The sequence below is a fragment of the Lepidochelys kempii genome, chromosome 3, assembly GCF_965140285.1.
Source record: "Lepidochelys kempii isolate rLepKem1 chromosome 3, rLepKem1.hap1, whole genome shotgun sequence".
Taxonomy (NCBI): domain Eukaryota; kingdom Metazoa; phylum Chordata; order Testudines; family Cheloniidae; genus Lepidochelys; species Lepidochelys kempii.
In genome coordinates, this window is record NC_136382.1 from 124813470 (window position 1) to 124830082 (window position 16613).

The 16613-nt window shown below is 39.7% G+C and overlaps 1 protein-coding gene and 1 long non-coding RNA gene across 15 annotated transcripts in view; both read left to right on the forward strand.

Moving 5' to 3' along the window:
- The window catches only part of QKI (QKI, KH domain containing RNA binding), a 331324-nt gene that overhangs the window by 171955 nt on the left and 142756 nt on the right, over positions 1-16613 (forward strand). The gene's annotated exons all lie outside the window — the stretch shown is intronic.
- On the forward strand, positions 3327-15134 carry LOC140909182 (uncharacterized). Its single transcript, XR_012158125.2, has 2 exons — positions 3327-8824; positions 8906-15134. It is a non-coding gene; the product is annotated as an uncharacterized LOC140909182 (long non-coding RNA).

Genomic DNA, 16613 nt, shown 5'->3' on the forward strand with positions numbered 1-16613 from the left:
GATTGATGTATCTGGTTGTTGGGGAGTTAATTTGAGTTATTTGATTCCTCAGAGATGTGAGTGTTTTTATGGGGGAAAATGTTTGGTTTTTTTGTTTTTGTTTTTTTAATTACTGAAACTCTGAAAAGTTGATTACTTCATCATGAGATAAACTCAATTTTTTATGTAATTATCTGATTAAGTTCCATGTAATGTATGGCAGGGTGGATTTTGATTTCAATCATGATTTAAATCACGAGTCAGGAAGACTTGATTTAATCATGAATTTCTACATAAAAGTGCATTCTTGTTGGTTGTTATAACCTTAATACATATTCTTCACAACTCAGAGATAGATGTAGGTTTCATTTTTAGTAGGTACACACTAGACATTTTTCAAGTGATTTATTTTGAAAACTTTTCAGATTAGTTTTACAGCTATTTCAGAAAATGAATGATTGTTTGGTTATTTTATTTGTCAAAGGTAATTGAAGCAGATATTTATGAAGTCATTGGGAGGTGAACGATCTCCAATTCAACAGGTTAATGATTAATATTTGGAAGATTTGCTTGCCATGCTGTATTAGGAAGAGAACATCACCAGACAGACCTTTAAATTGTTTTATTGAACTAAAACAACAACATTATGTATTCTGGATTTTTTTCTTCAACAGCAAACATATTTTAACAAAAACCTATGATTTTTTGAATTCAGGTTTGTTTTTGTTAAAATTGTTTTTAACTAAAATAGTAAAATGAAATATTGGGGGGAAACAAAATTGACTGTCAGCCAGGTCAACATAAGAAACTTAAAATATTGGCTTCTGCAGCTAACTCAGTTCTCTTCACCTTCATTTTCCTGTTTGTTCATAATCTGGAAAAGAAAACCAAGCTTTCCTGCTTTTTCAGGTCCCAAACAATTTCTCAATTTGGAATGAATTAGTCCAAAGGAAGAAAATGTTCGTTCTGCACTGGCAGAAGAAGCGACTGCTGCTAAAAGCGAGATTATCACTTCAACCGTCTCTGAATCCAAGAGCTTAAGTGACTTCCACCAGTTCACTGGTGTGACTTTCTTTAAAACATCAGCAAACATATATTTGTTGAATGGTTCTTATTCCCAAACTGCATCTCTTTTAAGGCCTGCTGCCATTATAATTTTTCTTAGTGAGAGAATGGTATGGTAGATCTCAAATCAATGAAGGCTACTCTCAGAAAGAGCTCAAGACTTCTGGAATATGCTGCTCAAACAGTTTCACTTTTGTTTCTACTACCTGTCACTCCCTTCTCACATTTATCTCCAGACTTCTTCTCCTTGTCTAGATCTATCCCCCCCAGCAATCTTCTATTCATTGAACTTTTTGAAACTTTGCACTTTTAGAGAACAGTAAGGGATTGACTCTGTGTACACAAATTTGCAGAGGGACAATAGGGTTGAGATCTGTTATTTATCACCTCTATATATTATTTATTTATTTAAAAAAATGTTTGCTGTTAACAAGCATGTTATCTCTGGAGACACAAATCCTCAGTTTGAGAGCTGCAAAATTAAGCATCTCTGATGGTATCTTCTAGAGGTGAGCACTGAGTCCCATTGGGTAGATGGAAAGATTAACCTAAATAGTATATACAGAAGCCCCTGGAATCCCATAAGATTGGGTTCCTATTCCATGAACTATTGGAACTCATTTACAAAACTTTTCTTAAACATTACATGAATATATTGTCTCATACTATAGAATTAGAATTTATAATCCCTATTCTGTGATGAGATATCTTTAAGCTATGTATCTTAATTAAAACTATCTTTAGATAGGTTTTTTCCTCAAAAAGCATTTTATCAAAAAAATCCAATCTATTTATTTTTTAAAAAATCATTGATTTTTATCCACCTGATGTATGCATGTAAATTTTTAAAAACCGTGCATCTAAAAATCATGTAATGACTAATACTTTAAATGTAAACTATCCTGGAAGTCAGGTCCTACTGATGAAAACAGAAAGGAGCATAAACTCTATCAGGTCAAGTGTAAAGTCTAGGCAGTCCAAACAAGAATTTCAAGAGCAACTAGCAAAAGACAGAGCTAGTAGTGGTCCCCCCCCCCCCCGTTCCCTCCCCACCAAAAAGTGTTTTCAGAAGTAAGAAGCCTGCCAGACAATCAGTGGGGCAACTGGACGATGATGGTGCAAAAGGAGCATACAAAGAAGACAAAGCCATTTCAGAGAAACGAAATGAATTCTTTGTATCCATCTTCACTGCAGGTACGGCAGATCCCCACACCTGAGCCATTCCTTTTAGCTGACAAATCTGAGGAACTGTCCCAGATTGAGGTGTAAGTAGAGGGGGTTTTGGAACTAAGTGATAAATCAAACAGTAAGAGTAGTAAGTCACCAGTGGCAGATGGTATTCACTCAAGAGTTCTGAGGGAATTCAAATATGAAATTTCAGAATTAACTACTATGGTATGTAACCAATCATTTAAATCAGTCACTGTACCAGATGACTGGAGGGTAACTAATGCAATGCTGATTTAAAAAAAAAAAAAAAAAACTCTAGAGGCAATCCTGGCAATTACAGGCTGGTAAACTTAATTTCAGGACCAGACAAATTGATTGAAACTATACTAAACAATAGAATTATCAGACATATAGATGAACACGATATGTTGGGAAAGAGTCACCACTCCTTTATGTAAAGGGAAATCATGCCTTACCAATCTATTAGAATTCTTTGAGACTAGCTGTGTAATGTAACAAGCATGTGGACAAGGGTGATCCAGTTGATATCGTATACTTGGACTTTCAGACAGCTTTTGACAAGGTCCCATACCAAAGGCTGTTAAGCAAAGCAAGCAGTCATGGGGTAGGAGGGAAAGTTCTTTTATGGATAAGTAACTGGTTAAAAGATAGGAAACACAGGGTAGGAATAAATGGTCACAATGGAGAAAGGTAAGTAGCGAGGTTCCCCAAGGATCTGTACTGCGACCAGTGCTGTTCAACATACTCAAATGATCTGGAAGAGGGTGAGCATTGAGGTGGCAAAGTTTGCAGAGAAGCCTAAATTGCTCAAGATAATTTAGTCCAAAGCTGATTGCGAAGAGTTACAAAGAGATCTCAAAAAGAAAAGGAGGACTTGTGGCACCTTAGAGACTAACAAATTTATTTGAGAATAAGCTTTCGTGAGCTACAGCTCACTTCATCGGATGCATACAGTGGAAAATACAGTGGGGAGATTTATATACACAGAGAACATGGAACAATGGGTGTTACCATACACACTGTAAGGAGAGTGATCAGGTAAGGTGAGCTATTACCAGCAGGAGAGTGGGGGCGGGGGGTGGGGACCTTTTGTAGTGATAATCAAGGTGGTCCAGAACGTTTGAGGAACAGCAGGGGTGGGAGGGGGAATAGTTTTACTTTGTAATGACCCATCCACTCCCAGTCTCTATTCAAGCCTAAGTTAATTGTATCAAGTTTGCAAATTAATTCCAATTCAGCAGTCTCTCATTGGAGTCTGTTTTTGAAGGTTTTTTGTTGAAGAATTGCAACGTTTAGGGCTGTAATTGAGTGACCAAAGAGATTGAAGTGTTCTCCAACTGGTTTTTGAATGTTATAATTCTTGATGCCTGATTTGTGTCCATTTATTCTTTTACGTAGAGACTGTCCAGTTTGACCAATGTACATGGCAGAGGGGCATTGCTGGCACATGATGGCATATAGCACATTGGTAGATGTGCAGGTGAACAAGCCTCTGATAAACACCCATTTTTTTATGTTCTGTGCCACAAGTACTCCTTTTCTTTTTGCGAGTATAGACTAACACGGCTGCTACTCTGAAGCCTTTGATAGTGTGGCCTTATGATGGTGTCCCCTGAACAGATATGTGGACACAGTTGGCAACGGGCTTTGTTGCAAGGATAGGTTCCTGGGTTAGTGGCTCTGTTGTGTGGTGTTTGGTTGCTGGTGAGTATTTGCTTCAGGTTGGGGGGCTGTCTGTAAGCAAGGACTGGCCTGTCTCCCAAGATCTGTGAGAGTGATGGGTCGTCCTTCAAGATAGGTTGTAGATCCTTGATGATGCTTTGGAGAGGTTTCAGTTGGGGGCTGAAGGTGTTGGCTAGGGTCATTCTGTTATTTTCTTTGTTGGGCCTGTCCTGTAGTAGGTAACTTCTGGGTACTCTTTTGGCTCTGTCAATTTCAGTGTAACACAATGGCAGATGAAATTCAGTGTTGATACATGCAAAGTAATGCACATTGGAAAAAATAATCCCAATTATATGTACAAAATGGTGGGGTCTAAGTTAGCTGTTACCACAGTAGAAAAAGATTTTGTAGTCATTGTGGATAATTGTCTGAAAACATCAGCTCAATGCGCAGCGACAGCTTTTTAAAAGATATATATTCCTATTAAAAAAGGAGAAGGGCAACAAAAATGAGAGGAGTTATGGAACAGTTTCCATATGGAGAGAGAGTAAAAAGACTGGGACCACTCAATTTAGAAAAAAGACAACTAAAGGGTAATATGATAGAGGTCTATAAAGGGTAATCATGAATGGTGATTACACAACATAACACAAGAACTTCCCATAACACAAGAACTAGGGGTCACCCAGTGAAATTAGTAGGTAGCAGGTTTAAAACAAATGTAAGGAAATACTTTTGTGCACAGTCAGCCTTTGAAGCTTGTTGTCAGGGGATGTTGTAAAAGCCAAAATTATAACTAGGTTCAGAGAAGAATTAGGTATATTTGTGCAGGATAGATCCATCAATAGCTATTAGCCAAAATAGTCAGGGATGGAACCCCACACTCAGTGTACCTAAACTTCTGATTGCCAGAAGCTGGGCCTTTATGTCAGAGGATGGATCACTAGATAATTTCCCTGTTCTGTTAGTTCCTTCTGAAGTATCTGGCACTGGCCACTGTTGGGTGACAGGATACTGGCATGGATGGACCATTGGTGACTCAGTATGGCCGTTCTTATCTTATGTTCAATATGCATGGAAGAAAGCAAATAAAACTTGTTCCGCTATTTCTATTAAGGCTAACTATATTAAATCCATTTTCTCTTATAAGAAAATATATTACTGCAAAAGTGTAATATTTTACAAAACTTTCCTATGTGGCATAAATTGAGTTTGCAGCTGTTTAGGGGCATTTTACATTAACATCTTGGAAAAGATCTTAAGAATTTACTTGCAAATTTTCTTTAGCTGGTTATTAATAGGTGACAAACTATTGAAAACACATGGGAAACAGTGGAGTCACATTTTCTTGATTGCTTTATTTCTAAAAGTAGTTGACAAATGTAATTCAAGTACTATAAATGAATTCATAGTGAGTCAGATGCCCTATGACAGCCTTCCTTGATAGTCTACTCTTAACAGTTCAATTTAGAACTGGAATGAATTATTATTTTCTGCCTGGTGAAAGTAGAATTTTCAGAAAATAGTCGATTTGCACGGCTTCAATTATTCTAAAAAATGTAAGGGAAATGATAGGAACATCCAAGTTCTTGCTAATTCCATTAGGAAACAATTACAGGTTATATAATCATCTAGAAACCTAGCCCAGTAGTTATTGGTGATTGGAAAAATTGGAGGGGTTCTCTTGGCTAGTTAGTGGGTGCAATCAGTTGTCAGGGATGTTCTGTGGGTTCCAGTTTTCGTGTGAAGGGTTGGATTTCCGGGTGAGTGGATGTGAAGGAACTGGAGAGTAGAACTGATGAATAAGGGATTTTTCAGTTTACTGGCAATTTTGAAAAACAAAAAAAATCATTTTGAGTCAAACTGAAAACACATTTTTTCCCCCCGCAAATCAAAAAGTCAGAAATTTATAAGTTGAAACAAAACATTTTGGTAATGTGGTAGTGCTTTTGTTATAACCATAAGCCCAGTGGTCAAGGCACTCACCTGAGCGATGGGAGACTCAATCTTCCTTGCAACTGTTCTGCTGTATATAAATAGTCATTGGAGCAGGGACTTGAACTTGGGTTTCTCCGTTCTAGGTAAGTGTCCTGACTACCAGACTAAAGAGTCATTCTCTTTCACTGGCCAAATGACTATTCATTGTTATTTATAGCGGTAGTTCATAGTCATTTGGTAGGATAAAGAAATGTGAATGTGCAAATGGTGTCTTTGCCAAAAATGCAGGTTCCAGCAACCAAAAATATTTGTCTGAAAAATGTTGCCTAGCTCTACTGTAGAGTGGGGGGCAGTCTGAAAAATACCATTGTGCTACGTGATACTGATGTATTGCCAGGTGGCCAGTTTTTGAGTCCGTTATACTGTTCTTTCCTGAGCCCTTATCTGCTCATTTATATGTTCTATTTATAACTCTTCTCTCATGTTTCATATCTCTGTTCTTTTTGGAAATAGTCCAGTATACATTATTTTACCTTCTACCTGCACTTATCCTTTTTCGTACTTGGTCCCCATTTCCTCCACTCAGGAACATGCATTTAGTCTCTTTTCATCTCCCTCAGCAGGTCATCTCTGGTTTTCTTTTACCACTGCTGTAATACCTGTTGGCTCTCTGACCTCTTCCACTGCCCATTGTACTGTATTGATCACTACAATGAAAAATACAAAAGATAAGTGTTAATTACTGTAGTAGCAGCTTGTCCATCACTGGGAATGCTAGCTAGGAGTGACTATTTAAATTCAGTTTTGAATTCCAGTGTAGTTTTACAGACAATTCAATTGCATGTTAAACTGGATATCTTGAAGACACAGAATTTACACAATGTAGGTATGAACTTAAGAGGAATGTGGAATGTTAGATTATTGTGGAAATTGAAGGGAATTAGGTAGGAGGTTTACGAAGCTCAGTTGAACTGGACTAACAAGCTACTTATTCAAGGTAGGGTTGGGAAATTTGTGCTAGTTATTCACATAGAAGATACTGGAATACCAACTCTGTGAATGTAGAGGCTGTGAGCTTCTTTCTGGGAAGAGGGAAATAAGGTTGGCCCCAAACTTGGTTGCAGGCTATAGCAGTGGCTTCATAAACAATTTGCAGAAATAACTCTTGAGGACTGGAGAATATAAAATTAATTGGTGTTTCTTGTTAGATTATTTTTTTTTTACATGTCTTTTGATTCCTGACAGCGGGTAGAATGGGCAGTGAAAATAAATATAAGCCCAACCTCCATGGCCTGGGTATATCTATTTGCTATCTAAATATGCCACTGATGGTTTTTCATCCTTTAAGTAGGAAGAATGAAATGTGATTGCAGGTAGATAAGAGCAGCATCCTGATTAGGTGCCTAGATCTGGCATGTCAGCTGACAGATGCGTATAATCCAAGTGTTTTGGCCGCAGTGCTCATTGTATAATTTCTTACAATAAAATTTTCTTTACAATTGGTAATTGATAGCTTCTGTGTTACTATTTTCCCCACCTCCACTTATCTAGTAGTGTAGCCACAATGCATAACTAGCAAGGTGTACACTTTAACCGTAACCAGGAACAGTAGCTCATGTAGCCAAAAGGAAGGAGGAGGAACCAAACTGAATGGCCCATAGCTGGGATTAGCTGCTGCCACATGCTGTGGAGGGGAGTGGCAGAATGCATGGGAGGTGGACTATTCTACCCTCCCTTTTAGGTACACCCTCCACTTTTAAACACTGTTGATGGCATTTGGTTAATACTTGCAGAACTTCTATCAACCTCATACCCCTGCAAAATGAACTTGCATTGATGTATACAAAGGCTTGCAGTTTTTTATTGCAGTAAAATATGTCCTGACACCCTAATCTTCTATTGAACCAGCTCAGTTGTAACCATTTCTGGATTCTAGAACTCTGTGAACAGCTCTTGAAATCCTTCTGTTGTCTTGGGCATCTCTTGGTCTGTGTTCTCTTCCTTCTGCTTTGCCTGGTTCACAGAGATAATGTTCCCCTCTGCTCTTCCCCACTGCCACTTTCTATAGGGACATGGAGCCGCCATGCTATTCATAAGATCCATGAACAGCATGGGATGGTAAGTAGACAGAGGCTTTGATCTAGGTTTCAAAAGAATGGACATGTTCTCTTCCTTGCCCTGGATTTATTGTTGTACTGGACCGTAATCCTCTTAATATATTTCCATGTGTACGTGTTGCTGCAAGTGATACCCATCTTAAATAGGTATTTGGCCCTATAGTGGGAGAACTATTGGTGCCTTTGGGACTATTGCCCATAGTTGCTGTCTAACATGGCAATTGCACTGGTGGGCTTTTGGCTTTGTGGAGGATGAAATGGTGGTTTGTATTGCCTAAAAAAGTTTCATACTGGTCATCTGTGACCAGTTGGAGCATTTTTGTTTGAGGGTGTATGCTGTGCAGTAGGCAGACTAACCATTGGTTTAATTTAACTATGTGGCAGTCAGATGTGGATAGAAGAAAAAAATACTAAATCAGTGTTGAACCAGCCAACATAGTTGTGTCTGTGTAAAGAAATGTGTCCACCTGCCAGTACCTGGTGGTGGTTGTTATTCACTGGCCTAATTAGGTTATTTTGGAGCCCCTCTGTGGAGAGTTAGTATTGCTGACTTTTAAAGCTACAGTCTTGTCTGAGATTACAGGTAGAATTCATTAGGGTTTTAATTAAATTGGCAAATTACATATAGTACCAGACACTTCTAAGAAATAAAGGCTAATTGGTGGTAGAATACAGAGTAATTTGAGGTACACAGTGTTTCTTCTTTGGCAGAGAAAGCAGTCTTGGAAATTTTTTGGTGAGAATAACTTTGGTATTTATTTTAATATCTGTCTACAGAGTAAAACAACCATATGTGACTGGGACTGTAGTTGGTATTGCTTTGAGGTATCAGCATTTATGGAGTATTTTGAAACAATCATTCATCTTTAAAGGTGAGATGTTTAAGTTAACTTTTGAGTTAAAGTTATGCCCTCTTAAATTTTGACTTACATTTAACTCTTCCGACACCCCAGCTTTTTTGTGTGTGAAATCCCCTTGGTTACTCTGAACATTCATCAAAAAGGGACATAATGGAAGCTACATTGCAAGCAATGCAGTCAGGTGGTAGTAGTGGTATCGTTTGAATGACCTGAAATATCTTCACCAAGCTTGGAAGTACCCAAAGGATCTGACAGGAGGATGAGTTGTAAAGAGGTTAGTTAGAAATTTTGCTTAACTTAATTTTTAGTTTTGCTTGTAATTTACTTTAAAAAGTTAACTTGTAAATAAGATGTTAAAATTTTACTAATTTATTTCTTAATTGCAGCTTTCCTAAAAATCTTGATGTCTTTAATTTTGCAACAGTTTCATTCTTTTATTTTATATATATATATATATATATATATATATATATATATTATCAAATTTATTTTGAGCTGAAACCTTTTTTTGGTTATTTTTGTGTTTGCATTAACTGTGAGTGCACACCAGTTGTATTTGCTAGCTGCTTGTTACCGCATATATTTTTTGTCTCCTGTAAATGAGTAATGTGTTCCCATGCTTTTATCTTCCCACAAAGAGATAGTAAGAGAAATGGCTGGTCATGCAAATTCACAGAATGTCCAACTGATATCTGGGTAACTGCATTTAACATAGGCTATAAAGTACTGGAGAACACAGGTGCTCAGGATTGAGAATATTGATCACATTACACTTAAAATGCAAATGCTTATGTGCTATTTGTCTAGTAGCAGCAAAATGTGGGTTAGCAGATTTGGGCTCCCAGGCACTATCACATAGTTGTCTAACACATTAATGGTGAGTCAGACACATACTTTGGAAGGGAAAGATCAGGATCATTTTAGAAAGGAAAAATTACACTTCTTAAATTTCAAAGTCTCGTAGGAACTGTAATAACTTACATTACAGAAATTCCTAAAGTAACTCCTTAACAACTTAGATCTCAGTTATAGTAAAAAAGCGCAGTTAAAGCTTAACAATAAAAACAAGTAGTAGTAGTAAAAAGTTAGAACAAGCGTTAGGCTGGACTGAGCTTCCAGACTAAAGAGAATCTTTCAGGGGTAAAGCAGGTCTCTACCTATGCTGGGCTCCCAGGTTAAGCTGAGTTGTTCAGATTTTGATAGAGCACTTTTTAAATTTATGTTGCCAGGTATTGGGAGCCAGGACCATAGCTTTGCTTGATCATCTTGTGACATGTTCCCCCTGGGGTGCCACTTGGAACTGGGGTGCCACTGAGCCTGCCTGACTCACCAGCTTGGGCTCCCTTCACACTGTATTGCTGAGGCAAGCCAGCCAAGCCCTCCCTCAGGCTTCAGACTGTACTTTACCAGCACACATGCCAGTATGGACGCGCCCACCTGCAGCTTTACACGCACACGCGTGCACGCACACACACAGAGGCTGAGATGAGTTCTGCATGGGAAGACTCAGCTAAGGAATTGCCCAGTACTCAAGTGCACGCCTCCCTCTAGAGGATAGACCCAAAATTGTACCATCTTGCACTGCACAGAGAATTGTACAGCGTAAGCTCATGAAATTCACCTTCTCCCTCGATGTGGAGAGAGAGATGCTTCCCCCCCCCCCCATTATGAATCCACACATGGGCTTTAGACCAATCAAAAACAAGTTTATTAACTACAAAAGATAGATTTTAAGTGATTATTAGGGATAGCAAACAGATCAAAGCAGATTACCCAGAAAATAAAACAAAAAGGTAATCTAAGCTTAAGATACTAAAGAAACTGGTTACAAGTAGTAATTTCTCACCCTAAATGTTGTTTTACACAGATTGCGGAGATTCTTGAAGGTCAGCTGCCCTTGCTTGCAGCTTAAAACTTCAGATATTTATTCACAGGCTAGCCAACCTTCCAGCCTCAGCTCATTCCTTTTCCCCTCATTCAGTCTTTGTTTCTTAGATAATTACAGCAGTCATCTTGGGTGGGGATGCAGTGAAGAACGAACCACGACGATGTCACTACCCTGCCTTAAATAGGTTTTATATATGGCAGGAATCCTTAGTCTTCCAGTGTGATTCCCACCTGCAGTCAGTGAAAAAATACTCAATTATCATGGTGTCCAGGATCAGGTGACTCAGTCACATGACCCTGCAGCCATAACTCAGTCTGTTTGCAGCGTCACCAGGAAGGCTTTCCTGGTGAAAGATTAGCATCTTCTAAGACCTACTGTTGTTCCTAGTGGCCCTTTCCAGGCAGCAATCTAGACTGATTGCATTCTGTCTAGTGGGCGTTTCCCCAGGTGTAAACACATTTTGTAAGAGGTGCATAGATAATATTCCTAACTTCTGGTCCAAAAAATGATACATGCATACGAATATGGAAATCATATAATTGGAAAGGTTATGATTTACTGAATATCTCACATGCCTTATCTTGCACAAAATATATTATAATTATGCCATACTCATATAATAATAATAATTAATAATACTATGAAGAATATGGGGAGCATAGTGTCACACATCTCATCTTTAGCCCTACCAAATCCAGTGTGGATTCGATTAAGGCAGTGCCATATAGTCCAGGATTGATCTGCACCAGGTAGTAGGTGCTTGGCTGGTGGAAGCCTGAGTGCACAGGGTCATTCTCTACTTGTTTGTCATAATTGAACCCCAGTCTGTTTGGGTGACAATGTTAGGGATTTAATGGTGACAAGAAAACTTTGTCCTAACTTCACTTGACTCAGTGTTATATCATGTAGTGGATGCCTTGAATGTGTGCATTACCTTTTATGCTCTCCTCTATTAGCATATATTCCTGGCATTTTTCAGGAGGAGCAATACCTGGGAAGATGTAGATGCTGTTGATGTGAATAGGCTTAAGGGATCCTGTAGTATAGTGGCAGGTGGTATAAAGCAGGGGTTCTCAACCTTTCTTTGAGCCTCCCCCACCCTCTTGCTATAAAAACTCCATGGCCCACAACTACTGGCTTTCTGCATATAAGAGCAAGGGCCAGTGTTATGGGGCAGTTATCCAGAGCCCCATGCCAGAGGAGACCCTGCAAAGCTAAGTTGCTTCGGCTTTGGCTTCAGCCCCAGATGGTGGGGGCTTCGGCTTTCTGCCTTTGGAGTCTAACGCCAACCCTGCTTGGTGGGCCCCCTGAAACCTGCTCATGGCCCCCCCAGGAGGTCCCAGACCACTGGATGAGAACCACTGGTATAAAGTACAGGGACTAGCTTCTTCGCATGAGGAGATCGTGCCCACACTGCACCCACATGCTCATCAGAGGAGTAGCAAAGTGCAAGTGCTGCTGTTTGCAGAGTAGACAGATCTGTACCCCATTTCGAAGTAACCAGCTTGGTGAGAATGTTGTTTCCCATGCCAGCCTTAGCTTTAGTTTTCTCAATGTGGGCTCTTAAGGAGTGAGAGAGATCAGGAGCAACACCAAGGTATATAGGATTTATGGAATGAGTAAATTTTGTCCTGAGCTAGCTGATGTTGAGTTCATATTTGGCCTTTCAGTTTTTGAGCTGGAATGCACTGACTTGCATTTTTGTTGGGTTTGTGTGCAGTTGGTTGGCAACTTTTAGTATTTCTTGAGGATGCATTCACCAGAGTACTCTCTAATATGCCAAACTCCTTGTGGTATGTGATGAAGCACAGATCAGTTCTGCTTAGAGAAAGCACCTTGTGCCAGGGTAGCTTGGCTGGCCATTTGAATAGATGTTGAATGCTCATCACTACCAATTGGTCATCACTAAGGCTTAGATTTTGTCATGGATATTTTTTAATAAAAATCACGGACAGATCACAGGCAATAAACAAAAATTCATGGAAGCCCATGACCTGCACGGGGGGGTGTTCCTCTGCCGCCCGCCACGGCTGGGTTGCTGCAGGGTCCCCATGCCCTCCTCAGCTGGGCTGCTGTGGGATCCCGCTGCCTGACGCACCTGGGCTGCGGTGGGAAAGTCCCTTTGCTGTCCTCCCCCACTGCCCGATGTGGCTGGGCAGCTGTGGGGGAGGAGGGCTCCTGCCAATCCCTGTCGCTGGGCAGCTGCGGGGAGCCCAGCTGCCCGCTGCAAGTGGGAGCTCTGCGGGCCCCCAAGGGAGCTATGGGATATCCTGCTGCCCAGTGGCTAGGAGCTGCTGGGGGCCTCCGCCAGCAGTGGCTGAGAGCTGCAAGGCTGCTTGGTGACAGCAGTCCAGCCCTGGGGCAGAAAATGTCACGAAGTTCTCTGGAAGTCATGGATTCCATGACTTCCTTGACCTCTGTGACATAATCATAGCCCTTGTTATCACTTTGGTGAATACTCCCAGATACATCCAGTTAATACAGACCATACTGGAGAACAGAAGATTCTTATGAATTTTTGTGGCAAATAGGAGCCAATGGCAATGACAGAAGAATGGCCTCCCTCAAGGTAGTGTCTTAGTACCTACATTATTCAACATCTACACAAATGACCTTTTAAATGCTGACAGTTTAAAATTCCTTTAAAAACTTATATGATAAATTCATTTTTTTCTGTGAAGAAACTTATTTTCCCCCTGTATAATCTGTAGAATTAGTGAAAACATTTGAATGAATTCTGCAGATTATAGAGGGGAAAAATAAAACCTACCATATACACAGTGCTATCAAATGTATGAAAGAAACAAAGCGAAGAAAATAGATTTTTGCTGACTTTACGGTATAATCTTAGGTGTCAGTGGTAATTACAGTAAAAACAAAAATGTGATTTTTAACTTTTCTGATGTCCTTTACATTTATTTGTAGTGACTTTTTGACCACCATGTCTTGGAGTGCAACTGTTCTCTCTCCTACTTTTTCTAAGCTTAAAGTTCTTTGGGGCTTTGACAGTCTTGCTATATGTTTATACAGTGGTTAGTACAGTTGTGACCCGATCTCATTGAGGTTTCTAGGCACTAAAGCAATATAAAAAATATAGTAATTGTTGCTCTCTCTCATAATTTTGGTTACAGGATAGTTAACTACTACAATATAAATTAATCCTAGGATTTTTTTTATTCCCTTTTGAGCCATGTTCTCTGCAGTCTGAGCACATACACTTTTACTTTTGAAAAGGCTGAAATTCAACATTGAAAGAACAATGTTTTTATTGACCCCAAATAAATTGATTTTATTTGTATTATTGGAAAGGTATTTTTTCCATCTTAGCGGTCATATTTCTTTGAGCTAGACTCCATTTTCTCATAATTTTAATTAGTGTAGGTCATCGGTTCGCAATCTTCATTAATTCATGTACCTGCAGTGGCATAGGAGAGTGTTCATGCTGATTACCTAGGGAAGGTACCGGAATAGGCTGTTTTGATAGAAACTCTGTCTTACTGATGTAAGTACACAGATACAGCTACACCACTGTAAAATGTCCCTAATCTGTTTTTCAGTGGAATCTTAAAGGAAAATCTGACCCATTTTGCTTAACATAGTAAGACCACCTGTGTACATTTGTAGACTCTAAGGAGTTGTACTAAGATCATACAGAAGTTAAGGTCCAAAAGAGATAATTATAACTTCTTAAAGACTTCAAAGTATCATGCACATTAAGCAGTTTTTGCTTAATGTTTAAGGTTAAAAAAAATCAAGAGATTTGTAGGCAGATACATTTGTGTGACAATAGCTGTTTAATGACTAACTTGTGTGTACAGGAGAAAAGAATAGGCTTGATTGCTCCCAATCTGAAGTTTGAAAAAGCATTTTTTAGATCTCTGGTATTTGCATATCTAATTGCTATGTAATCAAAACTAAGTGAACTGTAGCTACTTGAAACCATAAAATGAAAGGCAATCATCTTTACAGGGGGAAATAGCCCACTCATATGTGAGACTGTTTGACTATTAGAATTATATTCTTCTTGTGTTTAATTATAGGTGTCTCACTGAGCAGTAAATTTATGCTTGTGTATTAAAGAGTGAATGTGACCCTGAAACATCAGCTCTGCTTTGGCATTGAGAGAACTTAGCAGTGTTGTGTATTTTGGTGATAAGGGATTGTGCCAGAATAGCTGTTAATTACCTGCTTTGTTTGATATGGAAAGTAGTGGTTCTGCACTTTTTCTTCCCACCAGTGACAGTACTCAATTAAAACTTGTATTAAACAGTGATAATGCCCTTGTTTATCTGGTGGGGAAGATGTGAGGTGAAGAAAATTAAAAGGATTTTTTTTGGCTGCTTGGAGGCACTTTGTCTGTGAATCTGGAAGGAATAAAAACCTGTTTACTTACAAGGTGAGTCTTTTATGCTTTTCAGAGTAACAGCCGTGTTAGTCTGTATTCGCAAAAAGAAAAGGAGTACTTGTGGCACCTTAGAGACTAACCAATTTATTTGAGCATGAGCTTTTGTGAAGCGAGCTGTAGCTCACGAAAGCTCATGCTCAAATAAATTGGTTAGTCTCTAAGGTGCCACAAGTACTCCTTTTCTTTTTATGCTTTTGTAGTCCTTAAACATTTTATTTTAACAGTGCTGGCTGTCACCAAAAAGTGTTACCTTCCTTGGAAGGAAGTTGGGGAGGGCAAAAATGTAGTTTGGGTCTTATTCACTTACTATTTGCTCATATCTTGGCATTCTTGGAGGGGATCCATTTAGGCTATGTCAAGGTTCCTTCCCCACTCTGAACTCTAGGGTACAGATGTGGGGACCTGCATGAAAACCTTAAGTTACAAAAAGACACAAAGACAGGAATATCCATTCCTTTCAGCACAGCTTATTTCCTCAGCCGTTTAAAGAAATCAGAATCTAACGCATATCTAGCTAGATTACTAAATTCTAAAACTCCATTCCTGTTCTGTCCCCGGCAAAAGCATCACCCAGACAGACAGACCCTTTGTTTTTTCCCCCCCTCCAGCTTTGAAAGTATCTTGTCTCCTCATTGGTTATTGTGGTCAGGTGCCAGCGAGGTTATCCTAGCTTCTTAACCCTTTACAGGTGAAAGGGTTTTTCCTCTGGCCAGGAGGGATTTTAAAGGTGTTTACCCTTCCCTTTATATTTGACAGGCTATGTCTACACTACAGAGTTTTGTCGACAAAAGTTATGTCGATGACCAAAAAGCAGTGTATAAACATCGCTATTGCATATTCACACTATGCTCTCTGTCGGCAGAGCATGTCCACTCGTAGTGCTCTAGCATTGACAGTGTTACTCTCCACCTTATACCACTGTGACTTCTGGGTTGGCAGAATGGATTGCAGTGCATCATGGGTGCTGGCTCAATGTGCCATGATGCATTGGTTTTGGTCCCAGCATTCCATGGTCTTCCAGCTTCGGTTTGCAGCATTTTTCAATGGTTCTTGTTCGCTGTCTGCCCGCCATCTCTGTGTGGAAAGGATGGAGCCTGCACTGCTCTCCAATGCTCTGCTAACTGTCATTAACACATCGCCGAAGGCAGTGCAGTTAATCATAAAGTTCCTAACTGAATAGGATTCAGACTAGCCTGACTTCCCGGGTGACATGGATAGGAGCGACTTACGATTACTTTTGCAATTCATGGAGCAGCTGCACATGGTGGACTGTTGCTTTTGGGCTCGGGAAACAAGCATTGAATGGTGGGATTGCATCGTTATGCAGGTCTAGGATGATGAGCAGTGGCTACAGAATTTTCAGACGAGGAAGGCCATGTCCTAGAGTTGTGTGTAGAGCTCGCCCCAGCACTGTGACGCAAGGACACCAAAATGAGAGCTGGCCTCTCGGTGGAGAAGTGCGTGGCAATTGCAGTGTGGAAGCAGGCAACTCCAGACTGCTACAAGTC